The sequence below is a fragment of the Schistocerca nitens genome, chromosome 4 (assembly GCF_023898315.1).
Source record: "Schistocerca nitens isolate TAMUIC-IGC-003100 chromosome 4, iqSchNite1.1, whole genome shotgun sequence".
NCBI classification, from domain to species: domain Eukaryota; kingdom Metazoa; phylum Arthropoda; class Insecta; order Orthoptera; family Acrididae; genus Schistocerca; species Schistocerca nitens.
This window is the reverse complement of record NC_064617.1, coordinates 288,274,870-288,300,022: the sequence shown is the minus strand read 5'-3', so window position 1 is coordinate 288,300,022 and position 25,153 is coordinate 288,274,870.

Sequence of the window (25,153 nt, the reverse complement as noted above, 5' to 3'; positions counted from 1 at the left end):
GGTTAACGGGCCATCTACACAAACTGTTAAATTCGAACTCAGCCCAGTTCCTGAAACGATCCAATGCTCTTATAAATATAGATATAGACACTCTGATTCCGCCTGGTACAACATTATACATCTACCATTTTCACTGAAAAGAAATACCATACACTTCTGAATTTCTTTAGCCAGTGGCCCTGCCAGCAGACAGATGTTAAATTACAATTTGCGATTTATATAACTCCCTCGAATCTTTGCATGGGTTTTGGTGTATTCTCTGGCCTTTCTTTCCTGCTCTCTTTGATTTTGTTGATATTTTTCATATCTAACACTACTTATAAAGTTTCATCATGCACATTCACCCTAATCAATGTACTGTTGTAGGCTGAATTATTTCTCTCAATCACACACCACTGCTCTATTTTTCTGAGTTGTTCTTCCACAGTAGTCTTTTTGCCTTAGGGTATTGGATATGGTACAATATAAAAAAAGTGAACAGCATTGAAAATATTACCACTGAGCAAAGAGGTGCATTGAAAGAGTTAATAAATTTTAATCAGATTTTGTCTGATCAGTCAGGAATCGTATGTACCTATGATGTATTCATGCTTCCATAGTTGATGCGACTATTATTACAGCATTCTTTCTGTCCTGCCATTTCCTATAAACTCCACATATTTCCATTCACAGTCTGTTTTGGTTTCATACTTTGTTAGCAATCCATTCTAAGTACAATACCTACATTAAGTTTAGGCACCACTGAGATGATTGTTACTGTACAGCACTGTCCGCAAGAGCTGCTTTCTTTATTCCACTTAACTTAATCTTTATTAAAGGCTGAAAACTATCATTGGTCTCTCCCTGTTGTTTATATCCTTTCTTAATAAACATTCTTCTACTTCTTTACATGTGCACATCGTTAACATTTCCTGCGAGCTGATTTCTTCTTGTTTGTACAGCGGTTTCTTGATCACAAATTTGGGGACAAATTTGCCTTCATCTTCACTGATACTTTGTAATTCATCTAACTGTATTGTAGATAACGTGAGGCTGTCATTCTCAGTTTGTGGTAGTTTGAAAATTCTTCACTCCTTCCACCTTGTGCAATTCTCCATTGGACCTATCACTGTTTTGTATTCTTTCTCTGCTGCAGTCTCCAAACCATTGTGTCTTCCTTGCCTCCTCTCTTCCTCCTCTTCACTTCAATCCTCTTTCTTGCTTATGCCTTCTCCTTCCTTCTCTCTACCATCTTCATCTTGCTTCTAATCTGTTTCCTTTTCTCTCCCTTCGACCTTTGTCTCCTCTCCTTCCTCTTCACTAAAATCTTCTCCTTTTTTGCCATTTACGTACTCTTCCTTCTCACTATCGTTGCCTCCCTTGCTTTGTTCATCATCCACTTCACCTGTCTCGCTTTCATGAGTTTCTTTCTCCTCGCAGAACTCGTCGCCTTCTTCCCACCATTCCTCTGCCTCTACATATTTATCATTCCCTTCCAATTTGTTGACTTATTCATCCTCTCCCCCTTTCCTTCATCGCTAGCTGCTGCTTCTATGTCTTCTTCATGCTTGATTAACAATTGAATTAATGCCCGCTCTTCCTTTACTACCGGCCGGAGTGGCCGAGCGGTTCTAGGCGCTATAGTCTGGAACCGCGCGACCGCTACGGTCGCAGGTTCGAATTCCTGCCTCGGGCATTGATGTGTGTGATGTCCTTAGGTTACTTAGGTTTAAGTAGTTCTAAGTTCTAGGGGACTGATGACCTCAGAAGTTAAGTCTCATAGTGCTCAGAGCCATTTGAACCATTTTTCTTCCTTTACTACAAATTTTGGTATTGTGGATTTTTCCTTACAATTACTTTTTCATTTATATTTTCCTTCAGTTCGAACCTCCCTTTTTCTAAGGTTCCGATTTGCATCAGCTCTGCCTCCCACACAATGTAGAATTTGTTTCCGTGTCTATCCAATTCCACATGCCGGCCGCGGTGGCCGTGCGGTTCTAGCGCTGCAGTCTGGAACCGCGGGGTTGCTACGGTCGCAGGTTCGAATCCTGCCTCAGGCATGGATGTGTGTGATGTCCTTAGGTTAGTTAGGTTTAAGTAGTTCTAAGTTCTAGGGGACTGATGACCTAAGATGTTAAGTCCCATAGTGCTCAGAGCCATTTGAACCCAATTCCACACGCTCCGTTTCCTGCTCTGTATTTTCATGAGTTATATCATATTGGATAATGTCAGTCCTGCCTTCCCCAATGGCTGTTTCATTTGCCTCATGGTGAGGTGTCACAGGGGTTTGGAAGTCGTCTGAAGGTGGTGGAAAGAAAACTCGAAGACTAACTGAGGTATAAAGAAATCTTCGGGACACGCATGAACGTGAAAAGTTTATAAGTTATGTTCTGTCTGCATTTAGGTTTAATTATCTAACTGTAAACTAAATGGTGATTCTTAACACTGACTCCAACAAAGACAATACATGTATTACACAGAATTACCATACTGAATCAGGTACCCAAAAACACTATTATTCCACAAGTCCTAAGAAAAAAGAGTAAATGTATCACACAGATATAAACCATTCCCCATCAATTATATTACACCTTTAAGTGAAGTTAATGTGTTGTGTGCACGAATAATATGGAAGAAATGGAAGTCAAAAAACAAAAACTGGAGTATATGGCGAGGACAACTGCTACAGATGACGAATATAAACCGAACTGGAAAAAGAAGCTATTACAGATATACACACGAGGTTTACACATTGCTTTAAACACAATGTATGGAAAAATGTGGCTATGCATTTACAGTAAACGTGGATGGAAATTGGTCACGTGTCAGATTACTAGCCGAAATCAATGGAATCGAGGACGTTTACTACATTAAAGGACACACGAATTTTTTTTATTAACCTCTTTCTTATTTGGATCTACTTAAAAAGGATGGTTATATTCTGTTAAGGAGTGGAGCACTGGACGTTGTGCACCTAACAACAGAATAGCCACTTCCAGAGTTTAAAACTGATGGAATAACACTACACTTAACGGACACCCGTCTGCAAACGTTTTAAACTTTAAGTTCTACATGGAAATCCCACATGAATGTGGAGCAGAAGATTTGCTAGTATACACCCAGGAAGATGTGGAGTGCTTTAACAACAGTGTTATACTGGAGATAAGTGGCAACATTAGAATCCCCAATTCTCTCGCCTAGAAGAGCTGCAGGAAGGAACAGAGCTACTTGTGAAAACCACAAAACAGGTATTTTACAGCAATAAAATTAGATACATATTAGAATTCAAGAATATTCCTTATATTTACTTCTCCAATTACTGGTTGGAGAAAGAAACAGGTGATTAGAATAATGATTTAAGTTATAAGTCAAAAATTAAGTTGGATGTTGTTAAACCTATAGCAATCAAATACAGAACGACTTCTTTTCTGTGTGTAAATTTATGCGCAAAAAATTAATAAAGTCTTCTGTAAAAGATTATTTGTTTGTTATTCGCTATCCTATTGAAACGCTTAGAAATTCTCCTCTTTACAGTGATCTACATGTGTCTTTTGGATGGGTGGTGGGGTGGTCTTGAAAAGTAACTGAAACTAAGTAGCTAAAAGCGTAGTGCCCCACTTTTCGTACCTGTATGATGCAGAGATGTCTAATGAAGAGGCCTACACAGCAGGGTTTGTTGCAAAGTATGACGAGAAGGTGTGAGAACTTGCATCTTATTGGTCCATGGGATTTCACGCCATTTTAATGTGCTCTCACTGGTCAAGGGGTTTCCCAACAATTTTATATCACGTGACCAGTATCAGGTTACACCATTTCCGTGAATATAAGTAGCTCACTTGCTTCTTAAGATGTGTGTGGGGAGGGGGGGGGAGGGAGAGGTTTTCCTGGTTGATCTTCATCAATTTCCAGTGGTTCCTCAGGGGGTGGGGGTGGGGGGGGGTGGGGAGAGGAGTGGCCGTTGACCTTGAATATACACTATGTGATCAAAAGTATCCGGACACCCCAAAATATACGTTATTCATATTAGGTGTATTGTGCTGTCACCTATTGCCAGGTACTCCATATCAGCGACCTCAGAAGTCATTAGACATCGTGAGAGATCAGAATGGAGCGCTCCGCGGGACTCACGGATATCGAACGTGTTCAGGTGATTGGGTGTCACTTGTGTCAAACGGCTGTAAGCGAGATTTGCACCTTCCCAAACATCCCTACGTCTACTATTTCCGATGTAGTAGTGAAGTGGAAGCCTGAAGGGACACGTACAGCACAAAAGCGTACAGGCCGACCTCGTCTGTTGACTGACAGTTGAAGAGGGTCGTAATGTATAGTAGGCAGACATCTATCCAGACTAACACATAGGAATTTCAGACTGCATCAGGATCCACTACAAGTACTATGACAGTTAGGCGGGAAGTGAGAAAACTTGAATTTCATGGTCGAGCGGCTGCTCATAAGCCACACATCACGCCGTTAGATGCCAAACGACGCCTCGCTTGGTGTAAAGAGCGTAAACATTGGATGACTGAACTGTGGAAAAACGTTGTGTGGAGTGACGAATCACGGTACACAACGTGGCGATCCGATGGCAGGGTGTGGGTATGGTGAAAGCCCGGTGAACGTCATCTGCCAGCGTGTGTAGTGCCAACAGCAAAATTCGGAGGCGGTGGTGTTATGGCGTGGTCGTTGATGTTTTAAGCACCTTCTTGCTACCCACTGTTGAAGAGCAATTCGGGGATGGCGATTTCATCTTTCAACACGATCCAGCAGCTGTTCATAATACATGACCTGTGTCGTAGTGGTTACACGACAATAACATGCCTGTAATGGACTAGCCTGCACAGAGTCCTGACCTGAATCTGATAGAACACCTTTGGGATGATTTGGAACGCCGATTTCGTGCCAGGCCTCACCGACCGACAAAGATACCTCTCCTCAGTGCAGCACTCCGTGAAGAATGGGATGCCATTCCCCAAGAAACCTTCCAGCACCTGATTGAACGTATGCCTGCGAGAGTGGAAGCTGTCATCAAGGCTAAGGAAGGGCCAACACCATACTAAATTCCAGCATTACCGATGGAGGACGCCACGAACTTGTAAGTCATTTTCAGCCAGGTGTCCGGATACTTGTGATCACATAGTGTAAGTCGCCCAGGTGTGTAACCTGACATCGGAAATCCTTGCTGGTGACCTTGAGACAAGATCATTATCTGAGCCAGTTATTGATTTTATATCCCACTGCATATCAGTTAGAGTGTCATCGTATCATCGGAAGTGATATGCACCTGATGTATTGTCCTTTAACTGACCCTGCTCAGCAACTTATAGAGCTTTCTTTTCTAAATAATAGATAACGGAACTTCGCTTTATCACAATGCCAATATAATTTTCGTACTGCACCCCACACATGACCTGTTTGTATATGTTGACTTATCTTGCTTACTGCTCTTACACTACAACTCTTCATTCCTGTAGTTTGTCTTCCATGGTCTTCGTTCCCTCTTATTTTTTTCTGTTACCTCCCTCTTACTGCTACCCACAGATATGACATGTTCACTAACCTTTATTTGCACCTACTCTGCAACATTCGTGATTCTTTTCCCAACTGGCTTTTCCGTCTGTTTCTTTAAATCATCTATTTTCTTTTCATATTCTTGTGTTACGTGTTTCAGCTCATTATTTAGTTCTAATCCCATTTCAGCAACAAAATCCTCTAGTTCAACCTGACCAGCTGTGATGTTATTTTCAAGTTGGCTTCGATTGGCTCAGACTCGCCGTATCTTTATTTCGTTTTTTCGTTTCTCAATTCTTCTTCGAATTTTCTCTGTCCTGCTTCGATTTTGTCTCATTTGCTCCTTTCCATTTTTATTTTTTTTATTGTACTGAAAAACTGACCCAGTATACCATTAGTGTTCGTTCTTCCTAATGAAAGCTATTATAGTATTAGTAACTACTGATTCAACTTTCTTTTCATATTCTTGTGTTACGTGTTTCAGCTCATTATTTAGTTCTAATCCCATTTCAGCAACAAAATCCTCTAGTTCAACCTGACCAGCTGTGATGTTATTTTCAAGTTGGCTTCGATTGGCTCAGACTCGCCGTATCTTTATTTCGTTTTTTCGTTTCTCAATTCTTCTTCGAATTTTCTCTGTCCTGCTTCGATTTTGTCTCATTTGCTCCTTTCCATTTTTATTTTTTTTATTGTACTGAAAAACTGACCCAGTATACCATTAGTGTTCGTTCCTCCTAATGAAAGCTATTATAGTACTAGTAACTACTGATTCAACTTCGGATTCGGTTATTTCATTTGCCCTTTCCTCTTGCTGTATGGCTCTGCTTCTGATGACCCACTCAGTAATTTCATCAGCTGAAACCATTATGATGACTTTTAGTATTGCTTGTGTCCTAATAAGTATAAACTGTCACCTAATTGCATTAAAACTGCCAAATAGGCCAAATCGATCACTGCTATTTATGCTAATAACAATGTCCGCCACAAGGTCCCCAAATAAAATGACTAATGAATTTAATATACGGACCAATTAGTTGACTGATTGTCTAAATACCCCTACTTCTGAATGCCGCTACAGTATACTTGAATGACTACTTGCTATCATCATCAATAACAAACACATGGAATGCTGCCACCAAACCTGGTACTATTTCGCTAAAATTCGGAGTTAAACAAATACTTTTGTCGAATCTGCTTGTGGCTATTCTCACGACTGATCTTGCCTATGACAGCTGACTTAGCTCCACAAGCACATATGTATAGTCACAGGTAAAAATTTAAAAAATCACATTTATGTTTATATAGACATTTATATAGATAAGTTACTCTTCGGCTTTAATTGAAAGCCGCGCAGGGTATCCGCGTGGTCAAAGGCGTCTTGCCACGGTTCACGCGGCTCCTCCTCCCCCTCCCCCCCCCCCTCCCCTCGGAGGTTCGAGTCCTCCCTCGGGCATGGGTGGGTGTGTTGTCCTTAGCGTAAGTTAAAGTTAGTTTAAGTAGTGTGTAAGCCTTGGGACCGATGACTTCAGCAGTTTGTTCCCATTGGAACTTGCCACCAATGTTTGTGTATCGATGCAACTAGCATGATTTTCTTACGTAAAATTGCTGATGTCATAGTATTTTAACTTGTGTTTTCTATGATGATGCGCATGTTAATGCAAGCGCTTCCGCTATTGAGAGGTATGCCTGCCATGGATCAAATCCGCCCGGCGAATTAACGACAAGGAATGTACCGGTCAGCCTGGATGTGGCTGTTAGGCGGTTCTCCACGTCCCACTAAAAAGAATACTGGGCTGCTTTTCATTTTCCGCCTCAGATACAAGCTATGCTAACATTTAGCACACTTTGTCGCACTTGCACGCAGAATTTACTCTCTTTGCAGACAGGTAGAGTACATTGCTTCTTTCCTGGAGAGGTGAATAGGACTCAGGGCCTTGGCTATTTGGTCTCCTTAAATACTTACTCACCATCTATATCACTTTCATTTATGGATACTTTTGCATAACTGAATATTTTGCTATGTGCACCGATCGGTAGAGACTTAGTATCACGAATGTAGGTTCCACTCGTGGCTTTTTAGTTGTATAATCATATATGATAAGGTTTTAGTGAAGGGTGTTCAATAATGTGCATAATGAAAACAGTTAGACGTTGAAATTTAGCTTTTCATTTTGTAATAGAAAAATTTCTCTCCAGTAGTGAAAATAAATAAAAAGATTATTTAACACCAAGGACGTCCACGTAGGAACATGTATACCTTAGCGAAGCTAAAACAGGATAGAGAGATTACACGAACCCGCTGTGCATCGTCGACAGGAAAAATTAGACGAACGTCGAAAATAGCTGACGTTTGGCAGCGATAAAAACTAACTCTTAATACATTACTGTCAAGTGAGTATTTATTCCAACTGCCGTTCCGCGCTCCGTCTTCACTTTGTAGACTTGACTCACAAAAAAGAAAAATATGTCCCATAGACTAATCTTCCCGCACTTAGTAAAATGTTTCGTGATTATTTAGTGTAAGATGACTACCACTCATCGCCGCATGAAAAAGGTTATACACTGAAGGAAAACAAATCGCAACACACAAAATAATAAACGGAAATGCATTTGTGTAGGTGAAATACTTACATGCTTAGCATTTCAACATCACACGTTAATGTAAGCGCGAGATATGCCAGTGCAATTGTGAAATACTGGTACATTAACAACCGGTGTAACCGCCAAAATGTTGAATGTGAGCGTGCAAACGCTCTTGCCTTGTGTTGTACAGGTGCCTGTTGTCAGTTTGTGAGATGGAATTCCAAGCCCATTGCACTTGGGTGGGCAATGCAGGGAGGGTTAATGCTTGTTGTGGATGACGTTGCATACATGTTCGATTGGAGACAGATCTGGTGATCTAGCAGGCCAAGGCAACACGTCGACTTCTGTATGTCGAATGAAAACAGTGGTATGTGGACGAGTGTTATCCTGTTGGAAAACACCCACTGCAATGCTGTTCGTAAATAGCAACACAACAGGTCGAATCACCAGAACGATGTACAAATTTGCAGTTAGGGTACGTGGGATAACTACGAGAGTTCTCCTGCTATCACACGGAATCTCACCCCAGACTATAACTGTAGGTGTAGGTCGAGTGTGTCTAGCATGTACGAGGGTCACTCCAAAAGAAATGCACTCTATTTTTGTAAAAATACACTTTTCATTCTGCATGTGTGAAAGTTTTACAGTGTGTAGATACATCCTTCCCGCTTGTTTTCAAACTTAGTTCAACCTGTTCCCGTGAGTGGCGCTGTCACAACATGTCTTCAAGATGGCTGCTACACTTGACGTTCGTCAGAAGCAACGTGCTATCATAGAATTCCCGTGCTGTGAAAACGAGACAGTGACAAACATCCACAAGAGGTTGAAAAAGGTGTATGGAGATGCTGCTGTCGATCGCAGTACAATTAGTCGGTGGGCAAGCAGGTTACGTGATGAAAGCGGGCACGGCAATATTGAGGATTGTCCTCGCAGCGGCAGGCCTCGTAGTGCACACACTCCAGATAATGTGCAGAGAGTTAACGAATTGGTGACTGCTGACAGACGCATCACAGTGAAGGAATTGTCACGCTACGTTGGGGTAGGGGAAGGAAGTGTTTGCAGAATACTGAAAGTGTTGGCGTTAAAAAAGGTTTGTGTAAGGTGGGTCCCCAGTATGTTGACAGTGGCTCACAAAGAAACAATAAAAACGGTATACAGCGAACTTTTGGAACAGTTAGAGAATGGTGGAGATGAATTTCTTGGAAGAATTGTGACACGTGATGAAACATGGCTCCATCATTTTTCACCAGAGACGAAGAGGCAATCAATGAAGTGGCATCATGCAAATTCACTCAAGAAAAAGAAATTCAAAACCATACCTTCTGCTGGAAAAGTTATGGCTACGGTGTTTTTCGATTCCGATGGACTCTTGCTTGTGGTCATCATGCCAAGTGGAGCCACCATAAATTCTGATGCATATGTGACGACACTGAAGAAACTTCAAGCTCGACTGAGTCGACCACATCAGCAAAAGCAGGATGTTTTGCTGTTGCACGACAATGCACGGCCACATGTCAGTCAAAAAACCATGGAAGCGATCACAAAACTCGGATGGACAACATGGAAATGCCCGCCTTACAGTCCTGACCTGGCTCCATGTGACTATCATCTCTTTGAGAAACTGAAAGACTCTCTTCGTGGAATAAGGTTTGAAGACGATGACTCCCTTGTGCACGCTGCCAAACAGTGGCTCCAACAGGTTGGTCCAGAATTTTACCGTGCGGATACACAGGCGCTGGTTCCAAGATGGCGTAAGGCAGTTGAGAGGGATGGAAATTATGTGAAGAAATGAAAATATTGTTCCTAATGGATGTGTCTTCACACGGTAAAACTTTCAAACATGTAGAATAAAAGATGGATTTTAAAAGAAATAGTGTGCATTTCTTTTGGAGTGACCCTCGTAGGTGGGTTGGTTGCAGGCCCTCTACAAGTCTCCTTCTAACCAACACACGGCCTTCACAGGTACCGAGACGAGCAAGCTTTCATCATAAAAGACGACAGATCTCCATCCTGCCCTACAATGAGCTCTCGCTTGACGCCACTGAAGCCGGAAATCGTTGTGGTATGTGTTTGAGTGGAATGCACGCTACAGAGCGTCTGTGTTGGAGCCGTTCTTGAAGTAACCGATTTGTAGCAGTTCGTCAACATTGGCATTGAAAAAGTATCATGATGGTCTCCTCATTGGCAAAAGATTCCGCAATATTTCCCCATTCGGATCTCCGAGAGGGGCCTGCCAAAGGGAAGATGACCTTGAGAAAAAGATTGAATAACCAACGGAAGCAGAACGTTCTAGAAGTCGGGCGTAGAATGTCAGAAGTCTGAACGTGGCAGGGAAGCTATAAAGTCTGGAAAGGGAAATGCAAAGGCTCAGTCTAGATATAGTGGGAGTCAGTGAAGTAAAATGGAAAGAAGATAAGGGTTTCTGGTCATATGAGTGTGCGGTAATATCGGCAGAGCTGAAAATGCTATAACGCGAGTAGGATTCTTTATAAATGGGAAGGTAGGGCAGAGAGTGTGTTACTGTGTACAGTTCAGTGACTGGGTTTTCTCATCAGAATCGACAGTAAACCAACACCGACAACGATAGTTCAAAGGTACACGCCGTCATCGCAGACTGAAAATGAAGGAAGACACAAACGTATCACAGACATTGGCTGCGAGTGGGCTTTGATGTAAATCAATGGGGAAAGTTGAGAATTTGTGCCAGACTGTGTTTCGAACCCGGGTCTCCTGTTTACTAGACAGCTGCTCTGACCATTAAGCCATCCGGACACAGTGTTCTTCGCAACTGCACGGACTACCGTAGCAGGCCTCTCGCCTGACCCAGATTCTCAACTTATCCAAACACTATAAATGTAGTTTCCCTTGCCCACTATCCTCATTACTCGCGGAAATTCGCCGATTCCCGTAAGAGTTGGAGCCTGGTATGCATCGGCATTGAAGAGATCATTGGCCATCTTATCCTTAATTATATGTACGTAGTGTCTGTTCTTTCGGTCATGTCCGTAAGAACAGACACGAAGTGTACATAAGGATGGAAGACAGAGGAAGTATGTGAGAATATTGAACGGATAGTTCAGTAAGTAAAGGGAGACGAAAATCTAATATTCGCAGGGTACTGGAATGCGGTTGTACGAGAAGGATTAGAAGAAAGGCTTACGGGAGAATATGAGCTTGGAACTAGGAATGAGCCGGCCGAAGTGGCCGTGCGGTTAAAGGCGCTGCAGTCTGGAACCGCAAGACCGCTGCGGTCGCAGGTTCGAATCCTGCCTCGGGCATGGATGTTTGTGATGTCCTTAGGTTAGTTAGGTTTAACTAGTTCTAAGTTCTAGGGGACTAATGATCTCAGCAGTCGAGTCCCATAGTGCTCAGAGCCATTTGAACTAGGAATGAGAGAGGAGAAAGACTAATTGAGGTCTGTAATAAATTTGATTTAGTAAAAGTGAATACTCTATTCAAGGATCACAAGAGGAGGAAGGATACTTGGAAAAGCCCGGGAGATACGAGAAGATTCCAGTCAGATTACATCATGCTCAGAAAGAGATTCCGAAATCAGATACTGAATTGTAAAGTATACTCATGGGCAGATAATGACTCAGATCACAATTTAGTAATGATGAAGAGTAGGCTGAAGTTTAATAGATTCGTCAGGAAGAATCAGTACGCAAAGAAATGGAATACAGAAGCACTAAGGAATGAAGAGACTCGCTGGAAGTTTTCTAGGGCTATAGCTACAGCAGTAAGAAATAGCTCAGTAGGCAATTCATATGAAGAGGAATGAACATCACTGAAAATGACAATCGCATAAGTTGGAAAGAAAACCATAGGTACAAGGAAAGTAACTGCGAAGAAACTATGGGTAACAGAAGAAATACTTCAGTTGAACGATGAAAGAAGGAAGTACAAAAATGTTCAGGGAAATTCAGGAATACTGAAATACAAGTAGCTGAGGAATGAAATAAATAGGATATCTGCGAAGCTAAGGCGAAATGGTTGCATGAAAAATGTAATGAAATTGGAAAAGAAATGATGAAGAAAAGTCAAAACAGCTTTCGGGGAAATTAAAAGCAAGGGTGGTAACATTAAGGGTACAATGGGTTAAATGCAGAGGAGAGAGCGGATAGGTGGAAGGAGTACATTGAAGGCCTCTATGATGGGGAAGATTTGATAGATGTGATAGAAGAAGAAACAGGACTCGATATGGAAGAGATATGGAATCCAGTATTAGAATCAGAATTTAAAAGAGTTTTGGAAGACCTAAGACCAAATAAGGTGGAATAGGTAGATAACATTCCATCAGAATTTCTGCAATTATTGGGTTGCTACAAAACTACTATTCACGTTGGGTGTGAGTCTGGCGATATACCATCTGGCTTTCCGAAAACTATCATCCATACAATTCCGAAGATTGTAAGAGGTGACAAGTGCGTGAATTATCGCACAATCAGGTTAACAGCCCACGCATCCATGTTGCTGACAAGAATAATATACTGAAGAATGGAAAATAAAATTGAGGATGTGTCAGACGACAATGAGTTTGGCTTTAGGAAAGGTAAAGGTGCCAGAGAGGCAGTTCTGACGTTGTGGTTGATAATGGAAGCAAGACTAAAGAAAAATCAAGAGGCATTCATACTATTGGGCGATCTTGGAAAAGCGTTCGACAATGTCAAATGGCGCAGGATTTTCGAAATTCTGAGGAAAAAAGGGGAATGCCATAGACAGTGATATACAACACGTACAAGAGGCAAGAGGGTAGACCAAGAACGAAATATTCATATTAAAAAGATGTGAGACAGGGAAGTAGTCTTTCGACCCTGCTGTTCAATCTATACATCGGGGAAGCAATTATGGAAATAAAAGTAGGTTCATGAGTGGAATTTAGATCAAAGGTGAAAGAATATCATTGATTAGATTCGCTGGTGACATTAGTATCCTCACTGAAAGTGAAGAATTACAGGATCCGCTGAATGGAATGAACAGTCTAATGAGAACATCGAGAGTAAATCGAAGAAAGACGGAAGTAATGAGACGTAACAGAAATGAGAACGGGAAGACACATAACATAAGGATCGATGGTCAGGAAGTAGATGAAGTTAAGGAATTCTGCTATCTAGGCTACGTAATAGGAGCAAAAAAATGGTTCAAATGGCTCTGAGCACTATGGGACTTAACTTCTAAGGTCATCAGTCCCCTAGAACTTAGAACTACTTAAACCTAACTAACCTAAGGACATCACACACATCCATGCCCGAGGCAGGATTCGAACATGCAACCGTAGCGGCCGCGCGGTTCCAAACTGTAGCGCCTAGAACCGCTTGGCCACAACGGCCAGCGTCTCTTTAAAGCAGACATGATTTCCATCCTTATAGTGGCACTACTTAGCGCCACTCTTATACAACTGACACGAAATTTGAAGAAGACTCCTACCAGTTTTCGTTTTTGTTGCACAACTACCTTCCTGGTGTTGCGATTTGCGATTTCTTTTCATCAGTATCTTACGCTCTGCTAGTGACTCTACAGTTCCGTTGGCTTATCTTACACATACTGTCCTCATAATTTGTACCTACGATTACACATGTGTTCTGCAAAGTGCATGTACTCCTTAAAGTGCATGGCATGGCACATGACGTCTCAGGGCATGCTGTAGTTAGTCTAGTATTGTCTCCACAGTCCCTACAGGAGCGATACGTAGGTGCTGCAGCTTATTCTTAAATTCTTCACCTACTAGTCATTCCTTAAGCTTTGTAAGTAGGTTTTTGCAGAATAATTGGCGTCTGTCTTTAGGTCTCTGGCAACTGAGGATTTTCGACATTTTCGTGAGGCTTTCGTAAGTGAAACAAATCAGTAACAATATGTACCACCCTCCTTTTTATACGTTCAATATCTCGTATTAGTCCTATCTGGTACGGATCCCACACGCTTGAGCAATATTCTAAGACGGACAGCCGCGCGGAGTGGCTGCGCGGTTTGCGGCGCCATATCTCGGACTGCGTGGCCTCTCCCGCCGGAGGTTCGAGTTCTCCCTCGGGCATGGGTGTGTGTGTTGCTCTTAGCATAAGTTAGTGTAGGTAGTGTGCAAGTGTAGGGACTGATTGACCTTAGTAGTTTGCTCCCTTAGGAATTCACATAATTTGAACATTCTAGGACGGACAGGACCGGCCTTACGGGGAGGGGAGGGATCAACGGGGCAAAAGTCCCTGGTCCTGTGCCTCTGGAGACGCCTGGGTGTCTTGCCAAATAGAAATCAAACACAATTTTTAAAACCTGCCCTGTTATTTTGAGCAAAAGACCTGGGCGCACTGGAGGTCCTCACTGAACCCGCGGGATTGTCTTGAATAAAACTATTAACCCAGAGTACTACGGTTTTGCATCTAATGCATGGTCAATACATCAAACACTGTACAGCAAAAAATATTATTGTGATATACAAATAATTGTTGTAATAATAATGGATATATTTTAATTTCTATTGATTGATACCGTGATTTACTGGAAGTATAAGAAAAATTTTTAAATCAGAGTAAGGACAGGTTATTCTTTATCAAATAAGTTCATTTCTAGCCATTTAGAACGCTTATGTTGCGTAATATGTACGACTATGCATGTACGAACTTCAAACTTCACACCCATCGTCAAGTTTTGGTTTTGCATACTGATTGAGCAGTGGCGCTCGTTTTATGAAGTTAAATTTTTTTCACTAATTTCGTGCAAAAATAATATAAGTATTTAAAGAGTATTCACCAGTAAAATAATTAAGGGTCTTAAAACGAATTTTGTGTCGGGCAGTTTTTGATTTGCCCACTCTCCATGTAAGTGTTAAATACATAAAATTTTTAATTAAGTGGGAAGTGATTTTTGAAGAATGAAAATAGATGATTTTCTTGATTTTTTTTCAAATAATATAAAAAGTAATGCAATCTCTGATGATATAGTTTTATTCCTTACATTTTTTTCTGTAAGTAATCATTTTTGTGCCAACATCGGGCGCTCCCCGTACAGGTGCACCAAGTGGAACGGCCCCTTGCAGCCGGGACATTGCTCACCGGTGGAAATTTCAGATTGGACCTCTCACAAAATAATTATGTATAAATAATTTTCAATATATTTTCTATCAGCATACTTAGAATAATCGAAAAACATTAAGTTCTAAGAAAATGGCGACTTACTGAAACAAGTGTCATTTTCTTCCTCCACGACATCGAGACAAAAACGTGCACCGAAAACAGACTTTTTGAGATATCGCAAAACGGCTACGTACGCTGACGGCGAATTCATTCAGAGTGCCCATCAAATCCCCATCAAAATCATACGTACCATTCTCAAGTTATGTCTCCCACCCATTTGAAAAGCACAGCTTCCAAAAAACGCGTTTAAAGTCTTGGAACTACACCTATAGAAAGCGATTCATGGACGATAAAGCAGTCCCACCAGATCCCAAAGGAGGTCCTCCACCATCTTCCCCGTGGTCATGGTGATCCCGCAGACCTCTTTGTCAGCTTCTGTCATCCGCTGCTCTGCTCCATCCGCCTTTGTGCAGAAGTTGTAACAGGCTGACACGATCTCAAGTTGGAGCAGGTTCATAATTTCCGTAACGGCTGTTACGCCGTCGTTGCACTTACATGCTGAATATTTATCTCCAGCTGGGATGGTTTTCGGAGATAGTTTTTCATAAAACGCCTTGTAACTCGGTAACGAAGCTTCTGGCGAACTTGGGACGAAGACTACCAATAAAGTAGACATCCCTAGAAAACATTTTCAGCACAAAAAAAGATTTTTTGAAATTTAAAAAGTAGACTACCCCTTTAATTGACATTTACAACTTTTACATTTGACACTTTCTTCTTTTCGTCGTTTCAAAACGATTTTCGCGTTCCGGAGGATTAGGAGAATGTTTACGTTTAGGTCGTTTTAAAACTTTCTACACTTTGACTTTTCATTATTTACGAAGTAGAGAGTTTTTATATCGTTGCATCACACAGTTTTGAGTTTTTTTTTTTTAATGGAATCGAATGACACAAGCGGCAAAAAGTGTTACAGCACCTCAGCAGGATATAAAAAACGAAAGCGTAAGGCTGAGAAAGACAGTGCTGCGAAAATGGAACAGTGATTGTTACCCATTGTGCCACACACTAAATCAGCAGTGTCTGGAGAGTCAGAAGGACGTCGGGGCGACGTTGAGGCTTCCTTAACTGATAGTGCACTGGATTAGGATTCTCAGAGAGTAAGTACGTCATCAGTTAGAGAGTTCCACTTACAACTGATTAATATTGTTGATATGGTAGATGTGACTCCCTATGAATCCCACACAGTGCTCAATATTTTTATACTGCGCTACTCCACCGTCGATGAAGAAAATCAGTACACAATGAAAGAACGTTTCTCGGCTTTGTTGACTATAACGATAAGACTGGTCAGTCAATCGTTATCATGGGCAGGTTTATGACAAAGGAAACTATGTGACTGGTATCTATTATGGAGATGAGGCACATACATTAAAAGAAAATCGGTTGTTAACTTTTTCTTCTTGCGGTGCTCATTCATTAAATCTTCGTGGTGTCCATACGGGTGACAGTTGCGCAGATGTAGTCACTTTTTGCGGAATTGTTTGGAAAACACATAATTTATTTCGCTCTAGTCCCCAAAGATGTAAAGTTGCAAAAGAAAATTTTGGCTCGGCCCTTTTTGGTCTACCGGAAACGAAATGGTATGCACGGATATATGCCGTGCGTGCATTTGCTAAGCATTTGCCCTGATGACAAAGACCGGTTGAGCCTGCTTTTAACTTTAATTTGGCTAATGAGGTACGTACTGAACTAAAGGGCATTCAGATGTATTTGAAATTTGAGTATGTCTTTATGCCTTCAATATGCACAAAGTATTAGGTGCAACAAACGTATGTAACGTAGTGCATCTAGCAAGGGAAGTCACAAAAGATGTTGAAAGTGCAAATAGCAAGAGTCTAGCGGAAGAATGAAACAAATTGAGAAATAATTTGCTATTTGCGCATAAAGTTGCAAGGTAGCAGAAAATATTGGACTATCACCTGACTTGACTGCAACGATTCGTGTCACAGAGAAACAGGAAAGCAAAAGAAAATGCTTTGTAGATGAAACGCCAGAAGAATATTTAAACGTGAGCCCAGAGGACAGTAGATACCACTCGTAAATGTTTTCAATGTTATTCTAGATACTGTTGTAGGGTACTTAACTATAATATGTGCTGCCGTAGACAACACAACATGATGGGCACATTTGGTCTCTTCTGGAACTACATAAGCCTAGACATTCTACACTATCAGAACTGGAAGAAAAAATGGTATCTCTGTATGGCGTAGACATTAATAAACAGGATTTGAAAGAAGGAATTTTGCACCAAAAATAGGTTTATGCAGCTAATTTTGGGCCTCACCCATTTCGTCCTTTGCGGCTTCTCAATGCTTTTCATAAGTACAATTTTAATAATACAGGGTATTTACAAATGGGTATCGGGGTTTTGACGCTTTATAATATTTATTACATTAAACTTTACAGTTATAAATGATATGTCAAATGAAAGAGCAACCCAAACAGTTGTGCTTGGCACCAGTGCGCAAGCGCAGCGCGCAATGTTTCCGCCGCAATCCGTTGAACTTCATTGTCCCCCTAGCGCTGGATAGGCCGCAAGGAGCCCAATGACAGGGCTTGCTTTGCATGGCCTCCACGTTCATCCGACCTAACGCAATGCGATTTTTTCCTTTGGGGCTTCATCAAGGATCGTGTGTATGTGCCTCCGCTACCAGCAGACCTCCCTGAATTAAGAAACCGGATTGAAGCAGCTGTTGCTACACTGAAGGCACACTTATCAACGTTTGGGAAGAACTCGCCTATAAACTTGATGTGTGCCGTGTGGCAAATGGTGCACACATTTAACATCTATAAGGTACTTGGTACAACTGTTTGAGTTGCTCTTTCATTTGACATATCATTTATAACTGTAAGTTGAGCGTTAAAACCCCGGTATTCATTTATAAACACCCTGTATATTTCCAAACGTAATGATAGCTTTATTGATTTTCTGCATCTTGTCTGTTTCTGTTATCCAGGCCGAGAGGTCACTCAGCAATTGAAAGAAAACAGTCCTTGGTCACAATTTTTAACGAATTAACCGGGTTTCAACACTGCTAGGAGTGTCTTCCTCAGAATTTAAATCAAAGAATGGTCTATAAAATGCTCATTGCACGCCGGCCGGAGTGGAGCCGGCACGGTAGCTCAGCGTGTTCGGTCAGAGAGCTGGTTGGCCTCTGTGATAAAAAAACTGAGTGCAAGGACCAACAACGAACTTGAACGGATGTCGTGTGACGTCCGCAACGACCAAACACAACGATCAATTAAAAAAAAATCATGAGATTAAAAAAAAAGAGTGGCCGAGCGGTTCTAGGCGCTTCAATCTGGAACCGCGCGACCGCTACGGTCGCAGGTTCGAATCCTGCCTCGGGCATGGATGTGTGTGAAGTTCTTAGGTTAGTTAGGTTTAAGTAGTTCTAAGTTCTAGGGAACTGATGACCTCAGAATTTAATTCCCGTAGTGCTCAGAGCCATTTTTTTGCTCATTGAATTATGACTTAAAACGTATGGTACAGAGTATAAGTACAGAATCATCGTGAAAGACTGGCAGTACTTATATGTCATTTATAAAATAATAAAATGCCAAAAGGGCATTAGTCACAAAGATATTTAAGATAAAAAATTGTGATGGCGAGCCACCAAGGGCTGCTCGTTACTTGTGCAGTTACAGGTTGCACGCGGACTGAGGTGCCCGCGTTAACAAATGCGGCCAGGTGAGCATGGCACTGCGACGAGCTCGCCATCTAGTAGCCGTAGATACAATTAGGCTACTTCACATTGAACTATAGGCAGAAGTGATAATGAATGAACAGTATTTGGTACATAATGGAAAGCAATGTTTGTTTGATAGTAGCATACAAGATAACATTTTGTCTACATCGAAGCTTATAATAGTAAGATAAAATACGAAAACATCATTATGAAAATGTAGATAGGACTGAATGACAACTTGTAGAAAGCAATATTGACGTGAAATACAGCCAAGAAACATTTGATAATTAGGAAACATAGGACTACCTTAGAAGGAAAAGAACATTTCGGCAACCTGCACAAGGAGACCCGAAGTCAGATATCAAGTAACGGCTTTATACCGTTGAAAAAATTTTTGTTACGTAGCTGTAGCTGTTCGTTAAGGATGAGGCTATCCTTTAGAGCAAGATGTTTGAAAATCTCTAATTCTTCTAGAATATCTAGTCTACGCCCTTTCTTTTCGGTGTGCAAAATGTTGCTATCGCAGATGGCTTTTGGTGAATGACCTGTAATTAGAAGATGGTCGGCAAAATACGCATTTTAGTGGCTAGTGCCACTTTTTCTTAGCAAGTGTTCTTTATATCTGGTAGTGAAGGCACGTCCAGTTTGTCCTATATAGTAAGAGGAGGAAGTATCGCAGGCAATTTTGTAGACACCAGAATTTTCTAAAGGGGGACGAATAGAATGTAAATTATGAATGAAGTTTTCTTTCAAATTGTTATTAGTAGAAAAAGCAACGTTGCAATATTTCTTTCGAAGAATGCGTTGGTTCTGATAAGAGATAGGCCCCACGAAAGAAATATAGAAAATTTTTTTGAGTTAGACTCGATAACAGAAGTGCCCAGTGTAGTAATTCTTTTAGCGGTTTTCTTTTTAAGGACGTCATCTACTATGTTAGGTTTATACTCATTGTTAACTGCTATTGTTTTAAGTAAATTGATTTCGTCGTTGAACTTTTCTTTAGAAAGTGGGATAGAAATGGCTCGGTGAACAGCAGAATGAAAGAAGGCTTTTTTATGCGATTGTGGATGAGTAGAAGATACAGGAACGATCTGGTCGGTATATGTTACTTTACGAAAAATATTGAAAGAAATTTTATTTTTTTCTATGGTAAGCGTCAAGTCAAGGACGTTTAATTGACGTGCCTCATTTTCAAATTCGGTAGTGAAAGAAATTTTCGCATGAAGATCATTGAATAGGTTAAAGATACGATCAACCCCGTCAGCGGGTCCTTTTTAGATGATTAGAATATCGTCAACGTATCTGGAATAAGAAAGAATACCTAGTGACGCAGCTGGAAAACAATTAAAAAATTTTTCTTCTAGGGAGTTGATGAAAATATCAGCGAGGATACCAGCTAACGGATTTCCCATAGCGAGACCGTCGGATTGCTGGTACAAATGTCCATTAAATTCGAAATAGTTGTACTTGACTACGACTGAGATGAGATTCATGGACATTTCTACCAGCAATCCGACGGTCTCGCTATGGGAAATTTTGAGGTCACTCAGCGTTCTCGCACGAGTTAAAACTACAATACGACAACTGCGGCTTGTTGGATTAGCTATGTTCGCCAAACAGTCAGTTAGCCCACTCTTTAGGTTATACCGGGATTATAAAAGAGTTCGCATCGAAAAAAGCTAAAAAGAAGGTAAAATTCTAGGGAGACAATTATTGAACCAGATGAAATAAAATCGTCATAACTTCTGAACGGATGGCGCTAGGACGCTCAAACTGCACGGTTGGCCGCGGGGCATGATGGGAATTAGTGTGGGCGGTATGGTTTGGTTTTGCGACTGAGGCCACTTTCATTTGGATGGGTTTGTTAATAAGCAAAATTGGCGTATTTGGAGGGACTGAGAATCTGCATTTCGCGATCGAGAAATCTCTTCACCTCAGTGGGTGACTGTGTTGTATGCAATGTCTAGTCACGGAATAATCAGTGCGATATTCCTTTATGGCAAGGTTTTGGAAGATGATTTCATCCCCATTATCCAAAGCGACTATGATTTCTACAAGATGTGCTTCATGCAAGACGGAGGTGGACCCCATCTAAGCAGAAGAGTGTTTGGTGTCCCGGAGGAGCATTTTAGGGGCCGCATTCCGGCTCTCGGGTACCCAGAGGCCACTGGCATGCGCCTCGATTGGCCGCCATATTCTCCGGATCTGAACACATGCGACTCCTTTTTGCTGGGCTATATTAAAGACAAGGTGTACAGCAATAACCCTAAAACCATTGCTGAGTTGAAAACATTCATTCTGGATGTCATCGATAGCATCGATGTTCCGACACTTCAGCGAGTCATGCAGAATTTCGCTATTTGTCTGTCCCACATCGTCGCCAGTAATGGCAGGCATATCGAACATATCGTAACCTAAATCCGAGTATCTTTAGTGACGTTTACATCTTGAATAAAGTGTATGCATATCGTAGATTGTAACTAATTTATGCCTCTTTTCATATAGTTCAACAATTGTCATCCTGAATGTACAGAGCGAGCATTAAAAAAGTTCCTTAAAAACAACGTCGTTTGTTTTTTTTCTTTCTGCATTAAAAAGTTCTAACTTTATCCAAAATGCAGAAGTTCAAAAGAAAAAAATTGGGGTAGGCACCCAGGAACGCTTACCAGGGGCCAGAATAGAAAATCCTACTGCTGAACCTGAAGATGGGACAGATAGTGACTGCATTTTTCAGAATTCTGACAATGAACCGCAGTCTGCCACCTGATTTACCTACGACTGTGCGTATGTCATCATACCATTTCACATCCTCACAAATCATTATATCTTGATATTCGTACAAGTAACTGGTTCCATTTGTGACTTACTGATGCTGCATGTAGTTACTTTTCTACGCTTCGTAAAGTGCACAGTTTTTCGTTTCTGAACGTATGGAAAAGATGCAAATCTTGGTCACTATATTGAAATCGTGTCACAATCTCACCGGATATTTATTCAGAGTCCTCACTTGATAATTGTGCAGTTCTTCTCAACAAAATATTTAATTATACATAATTCTAATATTCGTTCCCTGACAGGTTAATATTGAACGATGTGAACAACAAGGGACCTAATACACTTCCCTGGGGAACACCTGCAGTTACTTCTACTTCTGTCGATGACTCTTCGTCGAAGATAACATACTGTGTCCTCCCAACCAAGAATCATCAGTCCAATCTCAAATTTTGCTTGAGACCCCCGTCTAACAGTACTTTCGGTAATAATCGTTGGGATAGCACGAAGTGTTTGCTTTTCTGAAGCAATTCTAAATCCACTTGATTGCCTTGATCTTGACATAGAACGTTTAGAGAAAAAAGCAGAAGCTGCGTTTCTCACAATCAGTGTTTTTGGAATCTATGCTTGTTGGCTTGAGTGAGTTGGTTCTGATCGAATACCTTGTTATGTTTGAGTTCAGAATATGGTCTAGGATTCTATAACACATAGACGTCAGTCAGATACGTAGAATGGTAGTTTTGTGGGTCACTTCAGTGACTATGCTAACTTCCTCTTCTTGTAGACCTGTGCTTTTATGTGCTTTCTTCCAATCACCGGGCACAGTTTCTTTGCTCAAGGGATCTACTGTATATTTTGGTAAAAATGGGAAATAAATTAGTAACAAATTCTGAATAGAATATGACAGGGAACCCATCGGGCTCTTAAATCTTTAATTTTATCATTTCTAGCCGTTTGGCAACTCACTGAAGTTTACATCAATCATCTTTTCTGCGATCCTAGAAACATACTGGGCCAATATTTAGGTATCTTCGGTAAAGGAGTATTTGAAAATGGAATTCATCATTCATGCTTTTGCTTTGTTACCCTCAATTTCAGTTCTTGCGTCATCCACGAGTGTGTGGACACCAACGTTGCTGCCACTGACAACGTAAACGTATCATCACCACTTCCTTTGGTTTATGAGAGATTTTGCGATAAGATTTTGCTACGATAGTCGCTGAAGGTTTCACGCATTGCTCTCTTGACAGCAAAAAATGTTTCATTCAGCATTTCCCTATCTATAGCGCTATGTTGTGTTTTACACCTGTTATACAGTTGTCGCTGTTTCTTTAGAAGTTCCTTTACAGTGAGAGTATACCATGGAGAGACACTTCCATCACGTACTGTTCTGCTAAACACTAGGCCTATATAATCAGTGTACGGTCAACTACTCTCTTAAACTTAAGCCAAAGTTCCTTAATATGCACCTGCGCAGAGGTGAATGTTTTAACTTACACTTTGAGTCATGGCACGAACGTCTTTAAGCAGCTTGTCAGTATTAAAATACACTCCTGGAAATGGAAAAAAGAACACATTGACACCGGTGTGTCAGACCCACCATACTTGCTCCGGACACTGCGAGAGGGCTGTACAAGCAATGATCATACGCACGGCACAGCGGACACACCAGGAACCGCGGTGTTGGCCGTCGAATGGCGCTAGCTGCGCAGCATTTGTGCACCGCCGCCTTCAGTGTCAGCCAGTTTGCCGTGGCATACGGAGCTCCATCGCAGTCTTTAACACTGGTAGCATGCCGCGACAGCGTGGACGTGAACCGTATGTGCAGTTGACGGACTTTGAGCGAGGGCGTATAGTGGGCATGCGGGAGGCCGGGTGGACGTACCGCCGAATTGCTCAACACGTGGTGCGTGAGGTCTCCACAGTACATCGATGTTGTCGCCAGTGGTCGGCGGAAGGTGCACGTGCCCGTCGACCTGGGACCGGACCGCAGCGACGCACGGATGCACGCCAAGACCGTAGGATCCTACGCAGTGCCGTAGGGGACCGCACCGCCACTTCCCAGCAAATTAGGGACACTGTTGCTCCTGGGGTATCGGCGAGGACCATTCGCAACCGTCTCCATGAAGCTGGGCTACGGTCCCGCACACCGTTAGGCCGTCTTCCGCTCACGCCCCAACATCGTGCAGCCCGCCTCCAGTGGTGTCGCGACAGGCGTGAATGGAGGGACGAATGGAGACGTGTCGTCTTCAGCGATGAGAGTCGCTTCTGCCTTGGTGCCAATGATGGTCGTATGCGTGTTTGGCGCCGTGCAGGTGAGCGCCACAATCAGGACTGCATACGACCGAGGCACACAGGGCCAACACCCGGCATCATGGTGTGGGGAGCGATCTCCTACACTGGCCGTACACCACTGGTGATCGTCGAGGGGACACTGAATAGTGCACGGTACATCCAAACCGTCATCGAACCCATCGTTCTACCATTCCTAGACCGGCAAGGGAACTTGCTGTTCCAACAGGACAATGCACGTCCGCATGTATCCCGTGCCACCCAACGTGCTCTAGAAGGTGTAAGTCAACTACCCTGGCCAGCAAGATCTCCGGATCTGTCCCCCATTGAGCATGTTTGGGACTGGATGAAGCGTCGTCTCACGCGGTCTGCACGTCCAGCACGAACGCTGGTCCAACTGAGGCGCCAGGTGGAAATGGCATGGCAAGCCGTTCCACAGGACTACATCCAGCTTCTCTACGATCGTCTCCATGGGAGAATAGCAGCCTGCATTGCTGCGAAAGGTGGATATACACTGTACTAGTGCCGACATTGTGCATGCTCTGTTGCCTGTGTCTATGTGCCTGTGGTTCTGTCAGTGTGATCATGTGATGTATCTGACCCCAGGAATGTGTCAATAAAGTTTCCCCTTCCTGGGACAATGAATTCACGGTGTTCTTATTTCAATTTCCAGGAGTGTACATTAGTACTATACCTTCATGTACTCTGTAAAAGAGCTGTATCGTTCACGAACGAATGAGCCCAAAGGAACGGTTCACTGATGAAAGACCGGGGAACAACTTCTAAAGAACGATTGTCCATCGTTCACTTCTGTCGCGGCTGATCTCGTTCCCGGGAACGGTCGTTGAGCGTTCTCTTCGGCCAGTTTTGTTTTTTGTCTGGCCAAGAAAAGCGAGCAGTGATTGTGTTTTTAATCGCAGATTTTTTAAGTTCCGTCCGTTTGATTTAAGGACTAGTTTTTAAGATAACCCTTAACCATTTTTAATTGTAGTGTAAGGAAGTCTATATACGAGGGCAGTTCAATAAGTAACGCAACACTTTTTTTTCTCGGCCAATTTTGGTTGAAAAAACCGGAAATTTCTTGTGGAATAATTTCAAACATTCCCGCTTCGTCTCGTATAGTTTCATTGACTTCCGACAGGTGGCAGCGCTGTACGGAGCTGTTAAAATGGCGTCTGTAACGGATGTGCGTTGCAAACAACGGGC